Source organism: Oncorhynchus kisutch, unplaced genomic scaffold (genome assembly GCF_002021735.2).
Source record: "Oncorhynchus kisutch isolate 150728-3 unplaced genomic scaffold, Okis_V2 Okis06b-Okis10b_hom, whole genome shotgun sequence".
NCBI classification, from domain to species: domain Eukaryota; kingdom Metazoa; phylum Chordata; class Actinopteri; order Salmoniformes; family Salmonidae; genus Oncorhynchus; species Oncorhynchus kisutch.
This window is the reverse complement of record NW_022261983.1, coordinates 2,013,577-2,023,576: the sequence shown is the minus strand read 5'-3', so window position 1 is coordinate 2,023,576 and position 10,000 is coordinate 2,013,577. Positions and strand designations below refer to the sequence as shown.

The following is a 10,000-nucleotide window of genomic DNA, read 5'->3' as shown; positions in this document are numbered from 1 at the left end:
GAGGAGAGGAGAGGAGAGGAGAGGAGAGGAGAGGAGAGGAGAGGAGAGGAGAGGAGAGGAGAGTCCTGTGTCAGTCTCTGAGAGGGAGCTGAGGAGATCCACACATAACCTCACTTAAGTAATACTAATGTTGTGGAATGGCTGTTTAGTCATATGTGATGACATTAGACTAAGCTGGGGATATAGTGGATTTGGTGTGTATGGCTGAGCGGTATCAACCTGGGATCAACTGGTTTTCATCTTTGCCTTTTAGCATGTATAGAAATATGAAAGTGGTAATGTCATTGACAGACACCTCAGGGAGTATAGAATGTACTGGAGGATTAGTGTGTTGAAGAATACTAGGAGGGCTGCAGGAGGGCTGCCTGTGGAGTTTCAGCAGTCACTGTGTGTAAGCCTTACATATACACAATCCATAGGTCTGAGGGAGAGGGGGAGGGAAGATGGAAGAGATGCTCTGTGGCTGATGGAGGGAGAAGGTGACGGCGAGAGAAAGAGAGAGATTGAAAGGCAGAGAGACGGATGAGAAGGTAAAATACAACATCTGGAATGAGGGCATCGTTCTTCTATAACTGTCACTAAATATGAAAATATATCTACATTTACGACAAGCAAGAATGGCACATTGAGGGATTTGTTTAGCCATGTTAAAACCTAACTGAAATCTAGGGTCAAACAAAGACTGTTGGGATTCAATTCTACTGAGTGGATGTTATAGTATTTCCCTTCCCCTTTCCTCAGCTCTGGTGCATTAGACACCACACAGACTGCATCCCTCCCTCTTTCTCAAACAAAAGCAGCAGTACTGATAGACCCAGCCCAGCCAGCTCCTCCAGTACTGATAGACCCAGCCCAGCCAGCTCCTCCAGTACTGATAGCCCCAGCCCAGTCAGCTCCTCCAGTACTGATAGACCCAGCCCAGTCAGCTCCTCCAGTACTGATAGCCCCAGCCCAGCCAGCTCCTCCAGTACTGATAGACCCAGCCCAGCCAGCTCCTCCAGTACTGATAGACCCAGCCCAGTCAGCTCCTCCAGTACTGATAGCCCCAGCCCAGTCAGCTCCTCCAGTACTGATAGACCCAGCCCAGTCAGCTCCTCCAGTACTGATAGACCAAGCCCAGTCAGCTCCTCCAGTACTGATAGACCCAGCCCAGCCAGCTCCTCCAGTACTGATAGACCCAGCCCAGCCAGCTCCTCCAGTACTGATAGACCCAGCCCAGTCAGCTCCTCCAGTACTGATAGCCCCAGCCCAGTCAGCTCCTCCAGTACTGATAGCCCCAGCCCAGTCAGCTCCTCCAGTACTGATAGACCCAGCCCAGCCAGCTCCTCCAGTACTGATAGCCCCAGCCCAGTCAGCTCCTCCAGTACTGATAGCCCCAGCCCAGTCAGCTCCTCCAGTACTGATAGCCCCAGCCCAGTCAGCTCCTCCAGTACTGATAGACCCAGCCCAGTCAGCTCCTCCAGTACTGATAGCCCCAGCCCAGTCAGCTCCTCCAGTACTGATAGACCCAGCCCAGTCAGCTCCTCCAGTACTGATAGACCCAGCCCAGTCAGCTCCTCCAGTACTGATAGACCCAGCCCAGTCAGCTCCTCCAGTACTGATAGACCCAGCCCAGTCAGCTCCTCCAGTACTGATAGACCCAGCCCAGTCAGCTCCTCCAGTACTGATAGACCCAGCCCAGTCAGCTCCTCCAGTACTGATAGACCCAGCCCAGTCAGCTCCTCCAGTACTGATAGACCCAACCCAGTCAGCTCCTCCAGTACTGATAGACCCAGCCCAGTCAGCTCCTCCAGTACTGATAGGCCCAGCCCAGTCAGCTCCTCCAGTACTGATAGACCCAGCCCAGTCAGCTCCTCCAGTACTGATAGACCCAGCCCAGTCAGCTCCTCCAGTACTGATAGTCCCAGCCCAGTCAGCTCCTCCAGTACTGATAGACCCAGCCCAGTCAGCTCCTCCAGTACTGAGCCTTTGTTCAGTACTGGAGGAGCTTTATAAGGAAAATATCAATTACAATATCTACCAATCAGCTAGACAGAATGAAGACTCTTAATAAGTAATCTCACCAAATGGATATTGCTTCAAATTTTAATGATGAGAGTTTATACTTTCACCTAGAAAGAAGGCATGTCAAGAGAGAGGGATGGATAGAGGGATATCAAGGGAGTAGGGATACAGGAAATGGAGAGGGTGAGAAATTGTGGGAGAGATGTATAAATGGGGAGATAAATAGATATAGATCTCTCAGAGGGTCCTATTAAATCCAAAAAGTCCATCCTATGCCTCCTGAGTCTGTCACCGCCCCCACATCTGTCGACCCCAACCACGTCTGTCTCCCCTAGCCTCCAGTCCCCATCCGCCCAGGTTGAGGTGAGCTGACTGAGCGAGGGGAAATTACACAACCAGCTATGAGAGAACCCACACAGGGTTATGGTTGGGGATTATGGACTGTCCAGTGCATGCAGGTAGAGTATGCACCAGCATCAGGACCACAGCCCTTTAACTCAGCATCAGGACCACTGCCCTCTACCTCAACATCAGGACCACAGTCCTCTACCTCAGCATCAGGACCACTGCCCTCTACCTCAGCATCAGGACCACTGCCCTCTACCTCAGCATCAGGACCACAGCCCTTTACCTCAGCATCAGGACCACTGCCCTCTACCTCAGCATCAGGACTACAGCCCTCTACCTCAGCATCAGGACTACAGCCCTCTACCTCAGCATCAGGACCACAGTCCTCTACCTCAGCATCAGGACCACAGCCCTTTACCTCAGCATCAGGACCACAGCCCTTTACCTCAGCATCAGGACCACAGCTCTCTACCTCAGCATTAGGACTACAGCCCTCTACCTCAGTATCAGGACCACAGCCCTTTACCTCAGCATCAGGACCATATCCCCAGCCCACACAGGGGACAACAATGTGGGGGCGGTAGCACTCAAGGCTCGGCCTACGTTTTGGATCTCCATGGAGATGGGGTGGGAGAGTGTGTGTGTGTGCTGCTGGGGAACACATAAACACCTGATCCAATATAAACTCAATCCATTTGAATTCATCCCCTTTGATTGAAACATAACTTTCCATACATGTTTCCTCATGGAAGAAGTGGTCAGAAAGTGATGTTTTGGACCTGAATGACAAAACATTCAAGAAATAAAAGTTGCTCAAAGTTGACCTATGTTGCACACCCCACCATACCATGACACATCCATGTCTTCATCACTGTAAAATAATGGGAATATCTGTTGTTTTAAATAATACTGTCAATCTACAATTGGAAACCTATTCAACCTATTCCATTTACATTTCAATGGTGTACCAGCTAAGTTGCAGTAGTCTGAAGGGATAGGTCCATTCCGTTAGTTATATTTCTATGATTGAAATGACACCCACCCTGTATTCTAGAGCATATTGTGTCTCAACCGAAGGCGGGCACAACACAAACACCTCAGATTATGTAAAGTAGGGTCTAAACTACAACATATGCAAATATGAAGAAAAAAAATCGGATTTTACGTTTTTAGATAATTGACGTTAAATGTTAAAAAATGTCATCATTTTTATTAAAAACACATTTTTTTCAAGAAATTATCAAATAGTTTGACCACATTGTTTGTAAAGGTTTTGTAATCTTGTAAATGATATCAATCTCAACCGTTCATCTTTTACAGTGATGAAGACATGGATGTGTCATGGTATGGTGGGGTGTGCAACATAGGTCAACTTTGAGCAACTTTTATTTCTTGAATGTTTTGTCATTCAGGTCCAAAACGTCACTTTCTGACCACTTCTACAATGGGCAAATATGTATAGAAGGTTTTGTTCAAACCAAAAGGTGTTGCTGTCAAAAAGTGATTGAATTCAAATGCATTTAACCTACTGCATTGTGCGAAGACCAGTGTGAATACATACATACACATACACACATATAATGCATTCACATAAACAGGGAACAGGGTAAATAGCTTTATCTGACTAGCAAATTCACTTTGCAATTAACTGACCTGAGTTCCATCTGGCCTAGTAGCAGCTATAGTGTGTGTATAGTGAATGTATCTCTACTGTGTGTGTGTGTGTGTGTGTGTGTGTGTGTGTGTGTGTGTGTGTGCGTGCGTGCGTGCGTGCGTGCGTGCGTGCGTGTGCGTGTGTCAGTAGGACTCCATCCATACACACGTGAGTGCACGTAGTCTGTGTACGTAGTCTGTGTACGTAGTCTGTGCACGTAGTCTGTGCACGTAGTCTGTGTACGTAGTCTGTGTACGTAGTCTGTGTACGTATGCGTATGTGTTTTGAACTAATCTCCAGAGTCTGCTAACAGGAAGAGAACACTTCCTGCTCTGAGAGAGCCGAAAGGGACGTACCACCCTGGTCAAACACAAGTAACTAAATATTTAACTTAACAATTCTTCCAAAAGCAATGAGGGACCAAATCAGAAGTCAACACAAGACAGGATCATGTTATGTAGTTATTGAAACACTGGCCTCTGTAGATTGAAAGTAGCTGAAATTAGTCTGCCTCACAGTAAGGCTAACAGAACCAGAACCGATAAGCAAACACACACATACACACACACACACACACGCACGCACACACACACACACACACACAATCAATTACACAGGAGAGGACTCCATGTGCGTACTGAACCCAGATACCATCATACACACTGGTTGTTAAAAGAAGCAGTCGTGACTTGTTTCTTTAAGGCTGAGTGCTGAGACAGTCAGTCAGACATGGCTGGCCAGACAGCCTCAAGCTGAATGTATTTAGACTTGGAGAGAACCTACAGCCCTGCAGCTCAACCTGAAAAGCGGAAAAGCTCAATGCACATAGTTGATAGAAGTAGCTATGATGCTAACCTCATCCCCAGGCATTGGGCATTAACATAGGCACATGCAAACACACAGACACACAGAGACACCCCACACACACACACATACACACACACAAACACACGCTCATCCCCCACACCATCACCATCACCCCCTATCCCCCACGCCATCACCATCATCCCCTATCCCCCACACCATCACCCCCGATCCCACACACCATCACCCCCTATTTCCCACACCATCACCCCCCACCCCCCCACACCATCACAAGATAACCCCCACACCATCACCCCCTATCCCACACACCATCAACCCCTATCCCCCACACACACCATCACCCGCTATCCCCCACACCATCACACCCTATCCCCCCACACACACCATCACAAAATATCCCCAACACCATCACCCCCTATATCCCACACCATCCCCGCCTAACCCCCACACCATCACCGCCTTCCCCCACACCACCACCCCCTATCCCCCCACACACACCATCACCTCCTATCCCCCCACACACACCATCACCTCCTATCCCCCCACACACACCATCACCCCCTACCCCCCACCACACACCATCACATGATATTCCCCACACCATCACCCCCTATCCAACACCATCACCCCCTATCCCCCACACCATCACCCCCTATCCCCACACCATCACCCCCTATCCACCAACACACCATCACACCCTATCCCCCACACACACACAATCACCCCCTATCCCCCACCCCATCACCCACTATCACCCACACACACACCATCATCCCCTATCCCCCACACCATCACCCCCTATCCCCCACACACACACCATCACCCTATCCCCCACACACACACCATCACCCCTATCCCCCACACCATCACCCCCTATCCCCCACACACACACCATCACCCCCTATCCCCCACACACACACCATCACCCCCTATCACCCACACACACACACACACCATCACCCCTATACCCCACACCATCACCCCCTATCCCCCACACACACACCATCACCCCCTATCCCCCACACACACACCATCACCCCCTATCACCCACACACACACCATCACCCCTATCCCCCACACCATCACCCCCTATCCCCCACACACACACCATCACCCCCTATCCCCCACACACACACCATCACCCCCTATCCCCCACACACACACCATCACCCCTATACCCCACACCATCACCCCCTATCACCCACACACACACCATCTCTCCCACTCAGAGAGAGTTGATATGTGTTTCTATTAGCAAACTATACCTGCTAACCAACACACCTCCAGTGTAGTTACAGTAAAACGTCTAGTGACAGCAGTAATGTCTTTGATTAGCCCAACAAGGAGGATCCTCTTCAGTGTTTGACATAAACACTAAAAGCCAGAGGAGATTTATACCGTCAGTTGCAGTTTTTATTGCTCTTATTGAGTTTGGTAATGCCGAATTCAAGATGCTGTGCTGCCCTTTATAAAGTATACTGCTTCAGTCTCCCTAAGGCAGGCTCACACACGCATGCACACACAGAACACACACACAGAACACAGAACACACACACAGAACACAGAACACACACACAGAACACAGAACACACACACAGATCACACACACACAGAACACAGAACACACACACAGACCCATGTCTCTTCCCAGGTGACAGTATAATAGTGTGTCCTCTATGTAATGCGGTGAGATAATGCAAACCTCTTAGCATGGTTAATGTATGCCAGGAAAAGGCACAGTGGTTTAAAGGGTTTGGACGGATGGACAGAGAAAAAGAGAGAGAGAGAGAGAGATAAATAGAGAGAGAAAATAAACAGAGGAAAAGAGCAATAGACAGAAATAAAGAGACAGAGAGAGGCTGTTCAAGGCTGGATCAATCCTCCCTCCTCCCTCTCTGTGAGGTCAGGCCATACAGTCCCCATGCAGGGTCCCGATCAATAGGAGCTCATATTCAGGCTTACCTTGAGACTTCAGTGGCATTCAATCTGCTGCCTCTGGCCTGGGCTGCAACGCTGTCTGTCCTCACTGACAGTCACACACACAGCCAGGCCATGGATCATGCTGCTGCTTTAGAGGTCTGCATGGGAGAGAGAGAGACATCGGTTGTGGTGAGGGGGAGCACTAGAAGGTATATCATTATCTTACTGTCACACGCACAGCACAGCACAGCACAGCACAGCACAGCACAGCACAGCACAGCACAGCACAGCACAGCACAGCACAGCACAGCACAGCACAGCACAGCACAGCACAGCACAGCACAGCACAGCACAGCGGTAGCACTCTGATTAGCAGATAAACCCTGAATGCCACTTCACTCTCTCAATCAGCAGACAGACTGCAGTTCTGTGAATGAACTGGGACTCATAAGATATTAATGTGCCGAACTTGTTTCCAACACAAACGCATGGATGAATGACAAACCCCCCTGATACCCCAGTAACCCCATTCACCAGAGAGAGAGAGAGAGTGTGAGCAGAGAGAACAGAGACTGAGGTGTTCAGGTAAGGAGAGATCGAATGGTGACTGAACTCTGTGTTCAGCTAGTTACCAGTGTAGCTACAATGTCAATGCTTTTACAACAAAAACACATACATATGTATGTGTAATGACAGGATTATAGCACAACTGATGTCAATGAGATACAGCAGACAGGAGCCCACACTCAATTCCTCTGTCTCCCTATTCATTATTGAAACCAACATCAGTATCTGTCTCCCTACTCATTATTGAAACCAACATCAGTATCTATCTCCCTACTCATTATTGAAACCAACATCAGTATCTATCTCCCTACTCATTATTGAAACCAACATCAGTATCTGTCTCCCTATTCATTATTGAAACCAACATCAGTATAAAAAATCCTATAGAATTAGATATTTGCACCTCAAATTGTCCATGTCTGGCTCAGTTTCAGAAGGAACAGAAGGGCCTATACCTAGCTGATTCATCATCTATCTCTGTGATACCTAGCTGATTCATCATCTATCTCTGTGATACCTAGCTGATTCATAATCTATCTCTGTGATACCTAGCTGATTCATAATCTATCTCTGTGATACCTAGCTGATTCATCATCTATCTCTGTGATACCTAGCTGATTCATCATCTATCTCTGTGATACCTAGCTGATTCATCATCTATCTCTGTGATACCTAGCTGATTCATCATCTATCTCTGTGACACCTAGCTGATTCATCATCTATCTCTGTGATACCTAGCTGATTCATCATCTATCTCTGTGATACCTAGCTGATTGATCATCTATCTCTGTGATACCTAGCTGATTCATCATCTATCTCTGTGATACCTAGCTGATTCATCATCTATCTCTGTGATACCTAGCTGATTCATCATCTATCTCTGTGATACCTAGCTGATTCACCATCTATCTCTGTGATACCTAGCTGATTCACTATCTATCTCTGTGATACCTAGCTGATTCATCATCTATCTCTGTGATACCTAGCTGATTCATCATCTATCTCTGTGATACCTAGCTGATTCACTATCTATCTCTGTGATACCTAGCTGATTCACTATCTATCTCTGTGATACCTAGCTGATTCATCATCTATCTCTGTGATACCCAGCCAATAATAGTTCAGAATATTATTAAATGGAGACCTGCGATCACTGCTTCACAGCTCAGAGCCTATAGACAACGACCTCTAGGCGGTCTGCTTGCTGCAAATGTTAATAACAAGAAACCATGACATAAACACTGTAGCATAAACAAAGACATGCGGATACATATGCAGATACACAGGCTAGGCTATACGCTACTGTATGTGTAACGTTACAGCCTAGGCTACAATATCCTACCGCTCCCATTTCAGATGGTTTTAATGTATGAGCACCGTTACATTGTAACATTGTAGGTTAACCTCTGTAGCGGACATTATAAACAGGTCGGAGTCACATCGCTACTTTGCCTTTGTCTGTCCACATCTGTAAAAGGCTTCTCTCTGCTCTCTTCCGTGTCGAATATAGTAGACTCACCCAGCTAAATGGACTGGAGGATACAGCCATTGACAAAAAAATGCTCTCCGAAAGAGAAAGCAAAGGCATATTAGAATCTAGGCGATATCAATCTTACCGTATTGACGGTTCATTTCATCCACATCGGGTGTGTTTGATGCTGCCGCTGATGCACACTGTAACTAATCCTGGATTTCCCACAATCAATCTGCGTATAGTACAGCTGCCTACATACGTGATGATGAGCGCTGAATGTGAATCCCAGTGACAGCCCAATACAGTGAGAAACAGCGAGAAAAAGTATTCTCCGTTTTCCAAGGGCAGAATAATCAAATCGGATCCGATGGCAGAACGCCTAACGGGCATCTGATCTCTACGCGCTGGGATTGATTAAAATGTTAGAGACTAGGTATTTGGTATTACAGGTGATCATATGACACACCCACATTGTTTAACGCTGTCTTTATGCGACCCTGCAGCACCATATGGCCTACCTTACAATACTGAAGTCATTACAACCCATACATCAAATAATATGCATATTTAATGATATTGCAGCAGAATAGTCAGAAGTGCATCACTATGAAGTGATTAGGGTGAATATCCTGAGTTGTAATCACAGGCATCAGTTATGATTTACAACACTTTTGCAATCTCCCTTATATAGGAATGCAAGGGTTTCACTTTCACCAATTTAGAAAGGAGGGAGGGAATGAGGAAGGGATCCATTCTCAAAGTATTTAAATAGGGCCTAGAGCTCACACTGTTATTCTGTGGTTCAGAAGCGATGGGACTGAATGGGACCGTCATGGGACTGAATGGGACCGTCATGGGACTGAATGGGACCGTCATGGGACTGAATGGGACCGCCATGGGACTGAATGGGACCGTCATGGGACTGAATGGGACCGTCATGGGACTGAATGGGACCGTCATGGGACTGAATGGGACCGTCATGGGACTGAATGGGACAGTCATGGGACTGAATGGGACAGTCATGGGACTGAATGGGACCGTCATGGGACTGAATGGGACCGTCATGGGACAACCCCTGCCCCCTAAACCTAGACACTTGTGTAGATCTGAAAGGATTGAATATGTGTAAGCAATGGGACCAAACATCTTTTTCTGTTTGGAAGGGAATGTGGCCATCTGGTGGATATGAACCATCAACAACAGAAAAT

The 10,000-nt window shown here is 47.4% G+C and overlaps 1 protein-coding gene across 1 annotated transcript in view; it reads right to left on the bottom strand.

The window, feature by feature from the left end:
• LOC109881299 (testis-expressed protein 2) overlaps positions 1 to 9,248 on the bottom strand; it is a 41,471-nt gene extending 32,223 nt beyond the window's left edge. Inside the window, exons 1-2 of the mRNA XM_031813851.1 lie at positions 8,935 to 9,248; positions 6,794 to 6,909 (exon numbers count right to left, since the gene is read on the bottom strand). The gene's annotated coding sequence lies outside the window, so the exon portion shown is untranslated. The remainder of the gene's footprint in view (positions 1 to 6,793; positions 6,910 to 8,934) is intronic.
• Positions 9,249 to 10,000: the final 752 nt, after the last annotated feature.